At 42.1% G+C, this 19,776-nt stretch overlaps 1 protein-coding gene across 3 annotated transcripts in view; it reads right to left on the bottom strand.

The window, feature by feature from the left end:
• Window positions 1-19,776, bottom strand: part of LOC110501313 (alpha-1,3-mannosyl-glycoprotein 4-beta-N-acetylglucosaminyltransferase A) — a 55,331-nt gene that overhangs the window by 32,551 nt on the left and 3,004 nt on the right. Inside the window, exon 1 of one of the 3 annotated variants that reach the window (XM_090215381.1) lies at window positions 455-545. The exons of the other annotated variants lie outside the window; for them this stretch is intronic. The gene's annotated coding sequence lies outside the window, so the exon portion shown is untranslated. Of the gene's footprint in view, window positions 1-454; window positions 546-19,776 lie in introns of those variants that run through there. 3 annotated transcript variants of the gene reach the window in all.

Raw genomic sequence — 19,776 nt, 5'->3', positions numbered from 1 at the left:
AGCCTCCTGTCTCACAGCCAACTAAGCACAGTCCCCAGATATCAGCACTCAGACCTCTGTTCCCACCGAGCACTTGTTGACCCATACGTTCTGCACTGACCGCCATTGTCAAGGTCTCTTCCTACACAATAAGAGACCAATCAATAGAGCAGCAAACTGCTGAGAAGTACTTCTGTCAGAGACCTTACAGTCCTACATTCAGAGATCTTACAGTCCGACATTCAGAGATCTTACAGTCCGACATTCAGAGATCTTACAGTCCTACATTCAGAGATCTTGCACTGAGAAGTGCACATTCTTGAGGGTCATCCAGTAGGCTGCTTGACTACTTAGACAGCCAATTCTCATTGCAATTACCGACACACAAAATCAGTCGCCAAAATGCTTACACACAAAACAGTCCCCCCCCCCCCCAAAAACAATCCAAGAAACATAGGCCTAAAGCCACGCATACCGACAGTTAGCGTCGAGGTCTATCCACAACATTCCCACAATGTTCTCTGCATGCACTAACACTGACCATTCAAACACTTCACTTTCAGAGTGACTCATTGCCTGTGGCTGACTGAACACCCACACTGAAACGGAAATTACAGAAAGTAGGAACCTGAGTGAGAGAGAGGGGGAGGATGAAAGACACTAGATAGGAGGCCTTGAGATGAAGATAGAGCGATGGAAACAGAAATTGAGGGGGATGGAGTCAAAGACTAGCAAAAGAGGCCAAGATTCAGCAGAGAAAAAAGATGGTCTCTATAAACCTTGTGTTCAAAGACAGGAAGGGGTGTGAGAGTAAAAGGAGAAGGGATGCATCGTAAAACAAGCTCTTTAGGCTTACTTGGATACTCTGTGTATCTACCCTTTATGCCATAAAATGTGACTCGTTTCAAGAAACTAGGCATGTGTCGTACGTCACTTCGTCACAGGAGAGGCATTTGAACGTAAAAAAAATGAAATAATTTTTGGGGGCAGAAATGCCTTCTGGAATGTGAACTTTCATGTGCCTTAATAACAAACTTGTATGCCACCTGCAAATACAATTGTTAAAAGTATGAGTCTAGACTCTGGGTTCGCGCCCAGGCTCTGTCGTAACCGGCCGCGACCGGGAGGTCCGTGGGGCGACGCACAATTGGCCTAGCATTGTCCGGGTTAGGGAGGGTTTGGCCGGTAAGGAAATCCTTGTGAGTCGCTGGTGCGCGATGAGACGTGGCGGGCCGGGCACAGTTCGCGCTAACCACGGTTGCCAGGTGCACAGTGTTTCCTCGACACATTGGTGCGGCTGGCTTCCGGGTTGGATGGCGCTGTGTTAAGAAGCAGTGCGGCTTGGTTGGGTTGTGTATCGGAGGACGCATGACTTTCAACCTTCGTCTCTCCCGAGCCCGTACGGAAGTTGTAGCGATGAGACAAGATAGTAGCTACTAAACAATTGGATACCACGAAATTGGGGAGAAAAAGGGGGGTAAAATAAAAAAGTATGAGTCTAGTTGGTTTAGCCACGGAAAAATACAGGAACCTTCCCGCTAGCCATGATTGGTTGAGATAATGGATGGGCTAGACATGCCGAGAGATGAGTTCAGATTGGTCTGCCATGTAGCATGCTTGTCTAACATGAGCTGCTCAGTATGTGTAGGTAATCATCTCTAATGCTGCTCTTTCTTAAAGATATCAAGAACTCCACAATTCTTGCTCTCCACTTTCTGGAGGACCGAGTTTTGAAATCAGTGGAATGCCTGGTGGAAGCAGAGTATGATAGCTAAGGATAAGGAGAAAATGCTGGCGTTTGATTGCAAATATGAGGGAGTCGAAAAGAGAACACAGAAGGCTGTTGTATAAAACACCTGTCTCCGGATTACATCTTAAAACCAAGGGCAACCATGACAGAGGGAGAGAAGCGCTCATCCAAGTTAACGTGAGCTAGCTAACAGTACACTTTAAGTGTACTAATGTAATATGTATCTCAGTGCCATTTGCATTGCCAGTTAGAGTCTAAATGTTACCCATCTTTGAATCTAGTCGTAATTTGGTTTTAGTTGCCTGGTTTGCATATTAAAATCATTTTTTTTTTTATGGATGGATATATTGGTGTTAAAATACACCAATTAGGAGTGGCCTTTTATTGTCCCCAGCACAGGGTGCACCTGTGTAATTATCGTGCTGTTTAAATCAGCTTCTTGATATGCCATACCTGTCAGGTGGATGGATAATCTTGTCAAAGGAGAAAAGCTCACTAACAAGGATGTAAACAAATTTGTGCACAACATTTGCGAGAAATACGTTTTTTTTGTGCGTATGGAACATTTCTTGGAGGCTTTTAATTCAGCTCACCAAATACGGTACTGACACTTTACAGGTTCTGTTTAGTATAGAGCCAATCAACACAAAGGACAAAGTCTCACTTCAGTAGACTTTCATTTCAAGTAAATTAGACCAAGTTTGTCTGTGCGCAGCGCTTCATGAGCGCACAACCTCCAGCTAGGCAGTGTTGCATCGCAAGTGGAACAAGGTAATATGGGATTTGTAGTTCTTTGTGCAATTCATTTACCAGCTATGAAACAAAAAAACGTCAGAAATACTTTGAAAACATTTATTTTACTATAAATGTGATCGTATGTGACCATTTTATTCACAACGAGAGTAAAATTGTCACTGTGGAGCCCTGACCACCTGCCAACATGGCTGGTGAAATAGACATCCTACCCGCATTTGTCAGGTGTTCATTTTAGGTCTGCTAACCTTATGCATACCAAGGACAGCCACGCTATGGTTCTTCCACCTTGGAGGACCATCCGCTTCCATTAAAACTAGCATTTGAAAATAACTTGAAACTAAATGGATGTCAGTGACCCATCTCAGGTACAGGTCAGCAACATTGGGGCGGCAGGTAGCCTAGTAGTTAGAGCGTTGGACTAGTAACCGAAAGATCGAATCCCCGAGCTGATAAGGTGAAAAATCTCTCGTTCTGCCCCTAAACAAGGCAGTTAACCTACTGTTCCTAGGCCATCATTGAAAATAAGATTTAGTTCTTAACTGACTTGCCTAGTTAAATAAAGGTAAAATAAATAAAATTCCAGGGAGCGGTGCTGGGCAGGATGAGGAACACTACTGTAGTACCAAAGCAACTGCCCTCACTGGTCTGAATGTGAGATACACAAGACACACTGATCCAAAGCACAGCACGAGCAGAGCTTAGCTATGGATTCTGACTGTTGGGCCAGCGGGAGCAGCCAGCGAGTGTTTATGAATGCAAAGCTTTGTGCCACAACGCTGCTCTTCAACGTCCCGTCCCGCTGGCTGACATTTGGGGAGACGTTTATGCACGTCTGTGTTCCTCCTTCTGAAAACGCAGACAAACAGTAAACCCAAGCATGAGGTTAGGTGCTTGAGTGGAAGAATGCGTGCAGTAATGCAGTTTTATAATCATTCCTCATTAACTACGACAACCAAATACTTAAAATAAATAAAAATGCAGTGCCTGATTGAGGCCTGTTCCTGGATATCTCTTCATTTGTGAGGATTTCTTATTTCAGTATAATTGTGTGGAATCCCTTCAATATTTCAGAACAGCACCGTGTAACATTACAGAGTAAAGACTGAACAACAGTGAAGTTTCTACTGAAGGAAGGGCCTGAACCCCAGAGCTTGTGTCAACAGTAGAAGTCGACCGATTATGACTAACGCCGAGACGGATTATTGGAGGACCAAAAAAGCCGATACAGATTTGATTTTTTTAATTCGGCCATTTTTTTAACATTTGTAATAATGACAATTACAACAATACTGAATGAACACTTATTTTAACTTAATATAATACACCAATAAAATCAATTTAGCCTCAAATAATGAAACATGTTCAATTTGGTTTAAAGAATGCAAAAACAAAGTGTTGAAGAAAAAAAAAAGTGCAATATGTGCCATGTAAAAAAGCTAACGATTAAGTTCCTTGCTCAGAACATATGAAAGCTGGTGGTTCCTTTTAACATGAGTCTTCAATATTCCAAGGTAAGAGGTTTTAGGTTGTAGTTATTATAGGAATTATAGGACTATTTCTCTCTATACCATTTGTATTTCATATACCTTTGACTATTGGATGTTCTTATAGGCACTTTAGTATTGCCAGTAACAGTATAGCTTCCGTCCCTCTCCTCGCTCCTACCTGGGCTCGAACCAGGAACACAACGACAACAGCCACCCTCGAAGCAGCGTTACCCATGCAGAGCAAGGGGAATAACCACTCCAAGTCTCAGAGCAAGTGACGTTTGAAACGCTATTAGCGTGCACCCCGCTAACTAGCTAGCCATTTCACATCGGTTACACCAGCCTAATCGCGGGAGTTGATAGGCTTGAAGTCAAACAGTGCAATGCTTGAAGAATTGCAAAGAGCTGCTGGCAAAACGCACGAAAGTGCTGTTTGAATGAATGCTTACGAGCCTGCTGCTGCCTACCATCGCTCAGTCAGACTGCTCTATCAAATCAGACTTAATTACAATATAATAAAACACAGAAATACAAGCCTTTGGTCATTAATATGGTCAAATCCGGAAACTATCATTTTGAAAACAAAACATTTATTCTTTCAGTGAAATACAGAACCGTTCCGTATTTTATCTAACGGGTGGCATCCCTAAGTCTAAAATATTGATGTTACATTGCACAACCTTCAATGTTATGTCATAATGATGTACAATTCTGGCAAATTAATTACGGCCTTTGTTAGGAATAAATGGACTTCACAGTTCGCAATGAGCCAGGCGGCCCAAACTGCCCCATTTACCCTGACTCCTTTCACGGAACGCAAGAGAAGTGACAATTTCCCTAGTTATAAGAAATTTATGTTAGCAGGCAATATTAACTAAATATGCAGGTTTAAAAATATATACTTGTGTATTGATTTTAAAGAAAGGCATTGATGTTTACGCAACGACAGTGCTTTTTTCGCAAATGCGCTTGTTAAATCACCCGTTTGTCGAAGTAGGCTGTGATTCGATGAGAAATGAACATGCACCACATCGATTATATGCAACACAGGACACGCTAGATAAACTAGTAATATCAACCATGTGTAGTTAACTAGTGATTATGTTAAGATTGATTGTTTTTTATAAGATAAGTTTAATGCTAGCTAGCAACTTACCTTCTTGCTACCCTCGCATAACAGGTAGTCAAGCCTCCCATGCAGGCTCCTCGTGGAGTGCAATGTAAGGCAGGTGGTTAGAGCGTTGGACTTGTAAGCGAAAGGTTGCAAAAACGAATCCCCGAGCTGACAAGGTAAAAATCTGTCGTTCTGCCCCTGAACAAGGCAGTTAACCCACTGTTCGTAGGCAGTCATTGAAAATAAGAATGTGTTAACTGACTTGCCTAGTTAAATAAAAAAGGTGTAAATATATATTAAATTTTTTAAATTTCCTGCTGTTAGAAAATGTCTATATTTAGTGACACGTCATAACATTATATTCTCATAATGTGAGCACAGCACTTAGGCCTACAGCAGGTTGACATTAGGACCGTTCCACTTTTTGGCATACCTTTTGATTTAAAAACAAAACCTTTTAGACCTATTTGCCTATGGTAGAAATGGTAAGAAAGTAAATTATAACTTTAATACCATGGCATTTTACCATGCCGCCCTTTCTTAATATTTGAACGGTAATGCCGGCAACAAAGCCTTGTCCTATTATTTCCGACAACCGACCTAGTCATGATTGTGGTAATGCATTTAGAAATCCCGCCAACCGACCTAGTCATGATTGTGGTAATGCATTTAGAAGTCCTGCCAACCCCTCAGTATAAACGTTGCCTTTCACCTTAATGTCTTTAATTAATTTACATTCTATTGTTGTCTGACATCAAACTTGTCCTCGGCAATCACAAAGCTTCACAGAAATGAGCTACATTTATTCTCGCTATTTAAAATATATGTAGTTCTGTTCTTGAGCTGTTTTTTTCCATCGTCACAAAAATGCTTTGGCATTTAGCCTGGGGGAATGCAGTGTAGCACACTGCTATTTAATATTTTTTCATTGATATATATTTGATTAGTCTTAAAATGTTTCTTAGGACCTGTATAAACAAATAATGGATTTGTCTAGTCAGCTCATAATTACCAGAACATATCTGACAATGTTTTGAGAAGCAAACTTTTTATTCACAGTAAAAGGAAAAAACATAAATTTACAAGTAGGCTAAGGCAAGCTGCTAACTTCCTGTTGTGAACGTGAAGAAATTAAAGCAGTGGAAGGTCTGAATTTAAAATGGTAGGCATTAACGTAACACATGGATTAGCATTCGCATCAAGTCCCAATGCAGTCACACCTCACTTTTCAATTGTTTTTGTTCCTGATCAGAACGACGAATTCATGTGGGAAAATGGGGTGGTACCCGACAAGCCAGCCTATTCCCGAAAATGTAAAATGCAACAGAAATAAATTCAAATTAAACCAAAATCGGGGATAAGTAATGGAAAATCCAATAGCTACAGTACCTTCGGGAAGTATTCAGATCACTTGACTTTTTCCACTTTGCTGGGATAGGGCCTTGTTCTAAAAATGTATTAAAATAGTTTCCCCCCCCCCAACCTCACACACACAATACCCCATAAATACAAAGCAAAAACAGGTTTCTATAAAACGTATTACAATTTATTTATTTTGAATAATCACATTTACGTATTCGAGACCCTTTACTAAGTACTTTGTTGAAACACCTTTAGCAGTGATTTCAGCCTGAGTCTTCTTGGGTATGAAACCGATTTTTGGGGAGTTTGTCCCATTCTTCTCTGCAGATCCTCAAGCTCTGTCAGGTTGGATGGGGAGTGTTGCTGCACAGCTATTTTCAGGTCTCTCCAAAGATGTTCAATCGGGTTCAAGTCCGGGCTCTGGCTGATTCACTCAAGAATATTCAGGGACTTGTCCCGAAGCCACTCCTCTGTCCTCTTGGTTGTCTGCTTAGGGTTGTTGTCCTGTTGGGGTGAAGGTTCACCTTCCCAGTCCGAGGTTCTGAGAAGGTTTCCGTCAAGGATCTCTCTATACTTTCCCTCGATCTTGACTAGTCTCCCAATCCCTGAAAAACATCCCCACAGCATGATGCTGCCACCATGCTTCACCGTAGGAATGGTGCCAGGTTTCCGGTAGACGTGACGCTTGGCATTCAGGTCAAAGAGTTCAATCTTGGTTTAAATCGGACCAGAGAATCTTGTTTCTCATGGTCAGAGTCCTTTAGGTGCCTTTCGGCAAACTCCAAGCGGGCTGTCGTGTGCCTTTTGAGGAGTGGCTTTAGTCTGGCCAATCTGCAAAGAGGATTGTCTACGGACAATTCCATAGCTCGGCTTGGTTTTTGCTCGAACATGCACTGTCAATTGTGGGACCTTATATAGACAGATGTGCCTTTCCAAATCATGTCCAATCAATACATTTACCACAGGTGGATTCCAATTAAGTTGTAGAAACATCAAGGATGATCAATGGAAACAGGATGCACCTGAGCTCAATTTCAAGTCTCATAGCAAAGGGTCTGAACACTTACATTTTATTTAAAAATATATATTTGCACACACAAACACTAGCTAAAAAAAAAAAAAATCAGTTTTCGCTTTGTCATTATAGGTGGAAGTCAAGGTGGGAAAAGTTACAAAACTCCAAGCCCACTTCAGAGAACAAGCCGAAAAGTTGACAAAACAAAAAGGAGCAAATGAGGGACCACCGTTACACAATTAGAGCAAGGTGGTATAATTTTATTTTGAGCCCATAGCAAGAAGGTCACAGAGCATCCCAGGGTTCACACTAGATAACATAGGCACAAAGTCTGAGGAGCATGAGGTGTGGCTAATGTTAGACAGCTTGAGCTAGCATACAAACGCAGTAGCACAAAGTAGAAATAGTGGATAGTTCCGAAGATACCTGGAAATGAATGAATAAATGTTTAAAAACATGTTTGTAGTTTCAGTAATGATCTGGTTACTTAAGTCTTTTTGACCACATTGTTGTTACTTGGAATAAAAAAAAAACATGCTCCCTACCCTTTAAAATTGAGGAATTTAGAACATGCAGCTGTCAGGTTACCATGACAACAGTTGCAACAACAGGTTCCCCTCTCCCCACTGGGATTCTCTGCCTCTGATCCCATTACAGGGGCTTAGTCTTGGGCTTGCTCACACTCTCCCATGTTGTAGCAGGCTTTTCCCCCCCACTATACATGACTTGAGTGTGTTGAGTCACTGATGTCATCTTCCCGTCTGTCCGGTTTTGCACCCCCTCAGGCTTGTACAGTGGTGGATATATTCATGGACTATACTTGGCCTCGTCTCTGGGTAGTAAGTTCGTAGTCTTGATATCCCTTTGGTAGTGTGGGGGCTGTGCTTTGGAAAAGTGGGTAGGGCTTTATCCTGATTGGTTGGCCCTGTCCGGGAGTAACTTTGGACAGGACCACAGTGTTACCCGAACCCACCCGTCTCAGTCTCCAGTATCTATGCTGCAATAGCCCATGTGTCGTGGGACTAGGATCAGCCTGTCCTAGTTGGTGTAATTCGCCTGTCTTATCTGGTGTCCTGTGTGATCTTAGGTAGGCGACCTCTAATTTTCCCATCTCTCTCTCTCCCGGGCGACCTGAGCCTTAAGACCATGCCCCAGGACTTTCTGGCCTGATAACGCGTGTATGTCCCAGTCCACCTGGTCATGCTGCTAATCCAGTTTCTGCTGTTCTGCCTGCGGCTATAGAACCCTGACCTGTTACCTTGTTCCAGGCCTGCTGTTTGCATCCCCCACCCTGCCACGTAAACGCAAGCTTTTTTTAAATGTTCAAATATATTGTAGCTTAGACCCTATTTCACATAATTTGATGTGTTTGTGTTATGCCCGCCATTGGTTGAGACACCACATACTCGTGAATACAGGCTGAGTGTCTCGTTTTGGATCATTGTAAACTTTCAAATGGTATCAAAGATGGTTGAGTCCACACAACGTTGAATTGAATGTGAATATCTGTTTTAAATTAGAGGATTGACAGTATTTTGAAACCTATTGAAATCATAGAAATATAAAATTATATGGTTTAGCCAATACCGTCATAACTATTATATTGTGCAGCTCATTTCTAAGTAAATACCTGCAGTCAACTGGTGCAATATGTTAAGATAAAGCAGACTGTTCTTCAATTCACCGGTCACATTATGAAGCTTACCGTAGCCAGTCGCGTGTATGTAAAGAGTACAACTGGAGAAAGCAGGAATAGGTGAGTCCAACTGTTTATTGACAGGGGTCACGTTATACATGTTCAAACTCACCAAAAAATGACATTTGGTAGCTCCTACCTATATACACACACACACACACACACACACACACACCTTTTAATAGTTTGGGGACACTTAGAAATGTCCTCGTTTTTGAAAAGCTGTTTTTTCCCCCATTAAAATATCAAATTGATCAGAAATACAGTGTAGACATTGTTAATGTTGTAAATGACTATTGTAGCTGGAAACGGCTGATTTTTAATAGAATATCTACGTACACGTACAGATGCCCATTATCAGCAACCATCACTCCTGAGTTCCCATGGCACATTGTGTTATCCTTTTAAATTGATCAACTAGGATTAGCTAATTAATCATTAGAAAACCATTTTGCAATTATGTTAGCACAGCTGAAAACTGTTCTGATTAAAGCAGCAATAAAATTGGCCTTTAGACTGGTTGAGTATCTGGAGAATCGGCATTTGTGGGTTTGATTACTGGCTTAAAATGGAGAGAAATGAAGAACTTTCTTCTGAAACTCGGCAGTCTATTCTTGTTCGGGGAAAAAGCACAAAAGTTTTCAGCTGTGCTAGCATAATTGCAAAAGGGTTTTCTAATGATCAATTAGTCTGTTAAAATTATGAACTTGGATTAGCTAACACAACGTGCCATTGGAACACAGGAGAGATGGTTGCTGATAATGGGCCTCTGCACGCCTATGTAGATATTCCTTTTTTTTTTCTTTTTTTATATATCTGCCATTTCCAGCTACAATAGTAATTTACAACATTGTCCACACTGCATTTGATCAATTTGATGTTATTAAAAAAATAAATAAAAAATTAAGACAAAAAAAAAGTGCTTTCCATTCAAAAACAAGGACATTTCTCAGTGACCCCAAACGTTTGAACAGTAGTGTCTACACGCAAAACTTTATGAGATGTACTGCCTTTCTTTGTTAAAAAATAAAACGGTTTGCAATCGTTAGCAAATTTCCATGGAGGCTATTACGTGTGCTTATTTTGTTAGCATTCTGGTAATAGAAGCACAAAGGGTTTTTTTTTTTGCATGTTTTGGCACCACCTTACGTGCTAAGCCAGTAATACTGTAAATCAGGGGTTGAGAGAGGGACGGTATGACCATATGAAAATCTGGATACCGCCCAACCCTGGTACCAGCTAAATTGCAGTGGTCTAATTCTATTTCTATGATTGAAAAGACACCCACCCTGTATTCAAGAGTATGCGGTGTCAACTGATGGCGGACACAACAAACACTTTAGATTCTCCATAGTCAACTGAAGGACCATGGACCAGATCTGTACCCAGAACAGGATCAATACAGAGCGCAGGTCCCGGGGAAAAAAAAACATTTATGCACACACACACACACACTAGAATAATAGTGAAGATATCTAAAACACATATGGAATCATGTAGTAACCCCACAAAATGTGGAAACTCCTTTAAGACTGTTGGAAAAGCATTCCAGGTGAAGCTGGTTGAGAGAATGCCAAGAGTGTGCAAAGCTGTCAAGACAAAGGGTAACTATTTTAATTTGTTTAACACTTTTTTGGTTACTAAATGATTGTGTGTTATTTCATAGTTTCTGAGTAGGTGTCCAAAATGTTGACTGGTACCGTGTGTGTAATATATATTTTTTGTACATGTTTTGGGCTTCGACACCTGGTATCATAAACACACGAAATGGAAGGCATAGAATTGCGGGAAATTGGCTTTAAACAGCAACAAAAAAAATCTCTGCCCCATGCAAATTGTGTAGAATTGCAGGAATGTTTGCTTTAAAAAAAAAAAGCTGCATTTTCTTTTCTCTGGAAAGTGCATCTGGAAGCAACGTCAGCACAAGAACTGTTCGTCTGAAATGGGTTTCCATGACTGAGCAGCAGCACACAAGCCTAAGATCACCATGCGCAATGCCAAGCGTCGGCTGGAGTGGTGTGAAGCTTGCCGCCATTGCACTCTGGAGCAGTGGAAACACTCTGGAGCGATGAATCACGCTTCACCATCTGGCAGGCCAACGGACAAATCTGGGTTTACCAGATGCAAGGAAGAAGCTATCTGCCCCAATGCTTAGTGCCAACTGTAAAGTCTGGTGGACAAGTAATAATGGTCTGGGGATTTTTTTCATGGTTTGGCCCCTTATTTCCAGCTACAGCATATAAATGACATTATAGGTGATTATGTGCTTCCAACTTTGTGGCAACAGTTTGGGGAAGGCCCTTCCCTGTTTCAGTATGACAATGCCTCCATGCGCAAAGCGAGGTCCATACAGAAATAGAAATGTTTTGTTGAGATCAGGGTGTGGAAGAACTTGACTGGCCTGCACAGAGCCCTGACCTCAACCCCATCGAACACCTTTGGGATGAATTGGAACCCTGACTGCGAGCCAGGCCTAATCACCCAACATCAGTGCCCGACCTCACTAATGCTCGTGGCTTTAAGGAAGCAAGTCCCCAAAGCAATGTTTCAACATCTAGTGAAAAGCCATCCCGGAAGAGTGGAGGCTGTTAAGGGGGGGGGGGCACTCCAAAATAATCCCCATGATTTTGGAATGAGATGGTTGACGAGCAGGTGTCCACATACTTTCGGTCATGTAGTGTGAAAATGTAGTTTCTTCAATAAATCAAATAGTTTAACTGTTTGAAAGCTTTAAAATTGTTCAAATCTAAAAGAGGGGTACAGTCAAAAGGTGATTGAAATCAAATGGAACAACCCATTTCCAAAACAAACAGTATTTGGTTTCAGAATGTGCCACACCTCTCATACATGTGATTTGGAAAAGCCTGCCCTCTCCATACAAGCTTAACTCAAACAGTTTGGGTGGTACCAACAGAAGCATGAAAAGAGGAGTGATGCTTTATGGATGTACAATCCTAACTTATAAAAGGAGTCTTATGTACTAGCCTACATCCTTGCGTTGGTACACTACACACCCAATTTGTCCTTCATTTTGATCCAAGCGATGAAACACTGCTGGCCTGACCTAGCTAAGGCAGTAAAGGCACTTGATTCCCTCGAGAGCTGTGTAGCTATGATACCATTGAGCTTATAAAAAATCTAAATCACTGAGGCCTTGGCGTGCTTGTGCTTCTGTAACAGTTTTGTGAAGAGTAACCACAGAAGCATTTAGTTGGAAGGAACACACCTATGAATCACTTTGCTTTCGTTATTTGCGAAAAGAGAGTGAAGCAAAAGAGAAAGGAGGGGGAAACAGAAGATGTAGCTGTCATCTTAACATACTAGGACTTTTAATGAGCAGCAAGCAGTCATGGCGGAGCATGTAAAATTGCTTCTAAATCAATAAAAAGACGAGTCAGACCAGGAAATAATTGACTGCTGAATGATGATCTGTCAAAATACATGAGCATTGATCTCGTCCTCAGCATGCTAGCTTGCAAGCAAAACTCAATGGCTGTGGATTTTCATAGCTTTGCTGTATCTGGCTTGAATAACCTGCTATTCTCACACAGCCAGCCAGATGCGATCATTTTTATGGATAGCCATGTCCCCCTGTGATGGCAACCATCCCGATACTATCTATAGCCATTCCACAAAGAGGAACCTGTTACATAGCCATCTGTGTCAATATCCAGTTTTGAATAGGGCTGGGTGGTATACCGTATTGTACAATATACCGGTATTGGTGCACTGACCGGTTTCACTTCACCTTCTTTAAAATTGTATTTTAATGTTTGATTTGTTAAATGTGATATGCTGTGTATAACGTCCATTTTTATTGTTCACTCCGCTACGCTAGTCATCCCTCTCTCGCCCTCTCCATGCCACTTTCCACACAGACGTAGCCCCATCCCGTCACTCAAGGACCGCTGTTGCTTGACCATGAGACACTTGTGTTCAGTCTATATGGTCAATGCAGCACAAACAATGTTGATGACAATGATGCCCGTTTTACTTCTTAATATAAATCCACTAGCTTTCTATAAATTACACTAGTTTGTTTCTTTCATCTGCAAAAAATGGCTAGTTTGACTTCCCTTAGCATATTGGGCCTAAATCTTGTCAGACGCCAAAGCTAATCGCCAGTTAGCTGGCTAGCTAAGTAGCTAATGAAATTTACTGAGTCAGCGCAAATGTAACTAGCTATAGAACCTGATAAAACCAGTGATGTTGTAGACCGAAATCAGCATGTTGTTTATGCAACAGAATACAGGAAGCATGAATATGTTAGCTACATGAAGTAGCAAAGAACAAAAACAGTAAATGTAGCCAAAGATTATAGAGTCCCCTAGAGAACACTTTGGTTTCTACCCTGACACAATAACACTTCCCTGACATTATTCATTAATTGTAATGTAAAACACCCACTATTAGAGGTCGACAGATTAATTAGGGCCGATTTCAAGTTTTCATAAATCGGTAATCAGCATTTTTGGACACCGATTACATTGCACTCCGCGAGGAGACTGCGTGGCAGGCTGACTACCTGTTACAAGAGTGCAGCAAGGAGCCAAGGTAAGTTGCTAGCTAGCATTAAACATATCTTGTAAAAAACAATCAATCTTCACATAATCACTAGTTAACTACACATGGTTGATATTACTAGTTTATCTAGCGTGTCCTGCGTTGCATATAATCGATGCGGTGCCTGTTAATTTATCATCGAATCACAGCCTACTTCGCAAAACGGGTGATTTAACAAGCGCATTCACACAACAAAAAAACACTGTCGGTGCACCAATGTGTATCTAACCATAAACAACACCTTTCTTAAAATCAATACAAGTATATATTTTTAAACCTGAATATTTAGTTAATATTTCCTGCTAACATTCATTTCTTTTGACTAGGGAAATTGTGTCACTTCTCTTGCGTTCTGTGCAACAGAGTCAGGGTATATGCAGCAGTTTGGGCCGCCTGGCTCGTTGCGAACTCTGATGAACATTTCTTCCTAACAAAGACAACCAACTTCGCCAAACGGGGGATAATTGAACAAAAGCGCATTTGTGAAAGAAAAAAAACTCTTTGCACAAATGTACCTAACCATAAATATCAATGCCTTTCAAAAAAAATAAAAAAATCAATACACAGAAGTATATATTCTTTAAACCTGCATATTTAGTTAAGAAATCCAGGTTAGCAGGCAATATTACACTAGGGAAATTGTGTCACTTCTCTTGTGTTCTGTGTAAGCAGAGTCTGGGTATATGCAGCAGTTTGGGCCGCCTGAGTCGTTGCGAACTAATATGCTCTCATGTTCTGAGCAAGGAACTCAAATGTTAGCTTTTTTAATGGCAAATATTGCACTTTTACTTTCTCCTCCAACACTGTTTTCGCATTATTTAAACCAAATTGAACAGGTTTCATTATTTGAACCTAAATTGATTTTACTGATGTATTAAGTTAAAATAAAGTGTTCATTGTTCATTCAGTATTGTTGCAATTGTCATTATTATTACAAATACACTGCTCAAACAAATTAAAGGGAACACTTAAACAACAATGTGACTCCAAGCCAATCACACTTCTGTGAAATCAAACTGTCCACTTAGGAAGCAACACTGACAATACATTTCACATGCTGTTGGGCAAATGGAATAGACAACAGGTGGAAATTATAGGCATTTAGCAAGACACCCCCAATAAAGGAGTGGTTCTGCAGGTGGGGACCACAGACCACTTCTCAGTTCCTATGCTTCCTGGCTGATGTTTTGGTCACTTTTGAATGCTGGCGGTGCTCTCACTCTAGTGGTAGCATGAGACGGAGTCTACAACCCACACAAGTGGCTCAGGTAGTGCAGCTCATCCAGGATGGCACATCAATGCGAGCTGTGGCAAGAAGGTTTGCTGTGTCTGTCAGCGTAGTGCCCAGAGCATGGAGGCACTACCAGGAGACAGGCCAGTACATCAGGAGACGTGGAGGAGGCCGTAGAAGGGCAACAACCCAGCAGCAGGACCGCTACCTCCGCCTTGTGCAAGGAGGAGCAGGAGGAGCACTGCCAGAGCCCTGCAAAATGACCTCCAGCAGGCCACAAATGTGCATGTGTCTGCTCAAACGGTCAGAAACAGACTCCATGAGGGTGGTATGAGGGCCCGACGTCCACAGGTGGGGGTTGGGCTTACAGCCCAACACCGTGCAGGACGTTTGGCATTTGCCAGAGAACACCAAGATTGGCAAATTCACCACTGGCGCCCTGTGCTCTTCACAGATGAAAGCAGGTTCACACTGAGCACGTGACAGACGTGACAGTCTGGAGATGCCATGGAGAACGTTCGGCTGCCTGCAACATCCTCCAGCATGACCGGTTTGGCGGTGGGTCAGTCATGGTGTGGGGTGCCATTTCTTTGGGGGGCCGCACAGCAATCCATGTGCTCGCCAGAGGTAGCCTGACTGCCATTAGGTACCGATATGAGACCCCTTGTGAGACCATATGCTGGTGTGGTTGGCCCTGGGTTCCTCCTAATGCAAGACAATGCTAGACCTCATGTGGCTGGAGTGTGTCAGCAGTTCCTGCAAGAAGAAGGCATTGATGCTATGGACTGGCCCACCCGTTCCCCAGACCTGAATCCAATTGAGCACATCATGTCTCACTCCATCCACCAACGCCACGTTGCACCACAGACTGTCCAGGAGTTGGCGGATGCTTTAGTCCAGGTCTGGGAGGAGATCCCTCAGGAGACCATCCGCCACCTCATCAGGAGCATGCCCAGGCGTTGTAGGGAGGTCATACAGGCACGTGGAGGCCACACACACTACTGGGCCTCATTTTGACTTGTTTTAAGGACATTACATCAAAGTTGGATCAGCCTGTAGTGTGGCTTTAATTTTGAGTGTGACTCCAAATCCAGACCTCCATGGGTTGATACATTTGATTTCCATTGATCATTTGTGTGATTTTGTTGTCAGCACATTCAACTACGTAAAGAAAAAAGTATTTAATAAGAATATTTCATTCATTCAGATCTAGGATGTGTTATTTTAGTGTTCCCTTTATTTTTTTGAGCAGTGTATATACACACACACACACACACAGTGGGGCAAAAAAGTAGTTAGTCAGCAACCAATTGTGCAAGTTCTCCCGCTTAAAAATATGAGAGAGGCCTGTAATTTTCATCATAGGTACACTTCAACTATGACAGACAAAATGAGAAAAAAAATCCAGAAAATCACATTGTAGGATTTTGAATGAATTTATTTGCAAATTATGGTGGAAAATAAGTATTTGGTCACCTACAAACAAGAAAGATTTCTGGCTCTCACAGACCTTCTTTAAGAGGCTCCTCTGTCCTCCACTCGTTACCTGTATTAATGGCACCTGTTTGAACTTATAATCAGTATAAAAGACACCGGTCCACAACCTCAAACAGTCACACTCCAAACTCCACTATGGCCAAGACCAAAGAGCTGTCAAGGACACCAGAAACAAAATTGTAGACCTGCACCAGGCTGGGAAGACTGAATCTGCAATAGGTAAGCAGCTTGGTTTGAAGAAATCAACTGTGGGAACAATTATTAGGAAATGGAAGACATACAAGACCACTGATAATCTCCCTCGATCTGCAGCTCCACGCAAGATCTCACCCCGTGGGGTCAAAATGATCACAAGAACGGTGAGCAAAAATCCCAGAACCACACGGGGGGACCTAGTGAATGACCTGCAGAGAGCTGGGACCAAAGTAACAAAGCCTACCATCAGTAACACACTACGCCGCCAGGGACTCAAATCCTGCAGTGCCAGACGTGTCCCCTTGCTTAAGCCAGTACATGTCCAGGCCCGTCTGAAGTTTGCTAGAGAGCATTTGGATGATCCAGAAGAAGATTGGGAGAATGTCATATGGTCAGATGAAACCAAAATATAACTTTTTGGTAAAAACTCAACTTGTCGTGTTTGGAGGACAAAGAATGCTGAGTTGCATCCAAAGAACACCATACCTACTGTGAAGCATGAGGGTGGAAACATCATGCTTTGGGGCTGTTTTTCTGCAAAGGGACCAGGACGACTGATCCGTGTAAAGGAAAGAATGAATGGGGCCATATCGTGAGATTTCGAGTGAAAACCTCCTTCCATCAGCAAGGGCATTGAAGATGAAACGTGGCTGGGTCTTTTAGCATGACAATGATCCCAAACACACCGAAGGAGTGGCTTCGTAAGAAGCATTTCAAGGTCCTGGAGTGGCCTAGCCAGTCTCCAGATCTCAACCCCATAGAAAATCTTTGGAGAGAGTTGAAAGTCTGTGTTGCCCAGCAACAGTCCCAAAACATCACTGCTCTAGAGGAGATCTGCATGGAGGAATGGGCCAAAATACCAGCAACAGTGTGTGAAAACACACAAAGTATTGAGATAAAGTTTTGTTATTGACCAAATACTTATTTTCCACCATAATTTGCAAATAAATTCATTAAAAATCCTACAATGTGATTTTCTGGATTTGTTTTCTTCTCATTTTGTCTGTCATAGTTGAAGTGTACCTATGATGAACATTACAGGCCTCTCATCTTTTTAAGTGGGAGAACTTGCACAATTGGTGGCTGACTAAATACTTTTTTGCCCCACTGTGTGTGTGTGTGTGTGTGTGTGTGTGTGTGTATATACAAATAAAGTTGTAAAATATATATCGAGCACACAGCCATGCAATCTCCATAGACAAACACTGGCAGTAGAAAGGCCTTACTGAAGAGCGCAATGACTTGGCGTAGTCATAGGATGCCACCTTTCCAATAAGTCTGTCAAATTTCTATCCTGCCAACTGTAAGAACTGTTATTGTAAAGTGGCAACATCTAAAGCAGCAATGGCTTAGCAGTAGGCCACACAAGCTTTCCTGATTGCCCAACATCGTTGTCTAACCTCACTAATGCCCTTGCAGCTGAATAGATGCAAGTCCCTGCATCAATGTTCCAACACCTCTTTTCTCTGTATACAGTGCCTTGCGAAAGTATTCGGCCCCCTTGAACTTTGCGACCTTTTGCCACATTTCAGGCTTCAAACATTAAGATATAAAACTATTTTTTTGTGAAGAATCAACAACAAGTGGGACACAATCATGAAGTGGAACGACATTTATTGGATATTTCAAACTTTTAACAAATCAAAAACTGAAAAATTGGGCGTGCAAAATTATTCAGCCCCTTTACTTTCAGTGCAGCAAACTCTCTCCAGAAGTTCAGTGAGGATCTCTGAATGATCCAATGTTGACCTAAATGACTAATGATGATAAATACAATCCACCTGTGTGTAATCAAGTCTCCGTATAAATGCACCTGCACTGTGATAGTCTCAGAGGTCCGTTAAAAGCGCACAGAGCATCATGAAGAACAAGGAACACACCAGGCAGGTCCGAGATACTGTTGTGAAGAAGTTTAAAGCCGGATTTGGATACAAAAAGATTTCCCAAGCTTTAAACATCCCACGGTGCACTGTGCAAGCGATAATATTGAAATGGAAGGAGTATCAGACCACTGCAAATCTACCAAGACCTGGCCGTCCCTCTAAACTTTCGGCTCATACAAGGAGAAGACTGATCAGAGATGCAGCCAAGAGGCCCATGATCACTCTGGATGAACTGCAGAGATCTACAGCTGAGGTGGGAGACTCTGTCCATAGGACAACAATCACGTATATTGCACAAATCTGGCCTTTATGGAAGAGTGGCAAGAAGAAAGCCATTTCTTAAAGATATCCATAAAAAGTGTCGTTTAAAGTTTGCCACAAGCCACCTGGGAGACACACCAAACATGTGGAAGAAGGTGCTCTGGTCAGATGAAACCAAAATTGAACTTTTTGGCAACAATGCAAAACGGTATGTTTGGCGTAAAAGCAACACAGCTGAACACACCATCCCCACTGTCAAACATGGTGGTGGCAGCATCATGGTTTGGGCCTGCTTTTCTTCAGCAAGGACAGGGAAGATGGTTAAAATTGATGGGAAGATGGATGGAGCCAAATACAGGACCATTCTGGAAGAAAACCTGATGGAGTCTGCAAAAGACCTGAGACTGGGACGGAGATTTGTCTTCCAACAAGACAATGATCCAAAACATAAAGCAAAATCTACAATGGAATGGTTCAAAAATAAACATATCCAGGTGTTAGAATGGCCAAGTCAAAGTCCAGACCTGAATCCAATCGAGAATCTGTGGAAAGAACTGAAAACTGCTGTTCACAAATGCTCTCCATCCAACCTCACTGAGCTCGAGCTGTTTTGCAAGGAGGAATGGGAAAAAATGTCAGTCTCTCGATGTGCAAAACTGATAGAGACATACCCCAAGCGACTTACAGCTGTAATCGCAGCAAAGGGTGGCGCCACAAAGTATTAACTTAAGGGGGCTGAATAATTTTGCACGCCCAATTTTTCAGTTTTTGATTTGTTAAAAAAGTTTGAAATATCCAATGTCGTTCCACTTCATGATTGTGTCCCACTTGTTGTTGATTCTTCACAAAAAAATACAGTTTTATATCTTTATGTTTGAAGCCTGAAATGTGGCAAAAGGTCGCAAAGTTCAAGGGGGCCGAATACTTTCGCACGGCACTGTATATCAATGTCGTCGCTCTTGCTGCTGGCGATTCTGATCCACCTCT

This window comes from Oncorhynchus mykiss, chromosome 22 (assembly GCF_057628025.1).
Source record: "Oncorhynchus mykiss isolate SJ-2025 chromosome 22, ASM5762802v1, whole genome shotgun sequence".
NCBI classification, from domain to species: Eukaryota; Metazoa; Chordata; class Actinopteri; order Salmoniformes; family Salmonidae; genus Oncorhynchus; species Oncorhynchus mykiss.
This window is presented reverse-complemented; position numbering and strand designations above follow the sequence as displayed.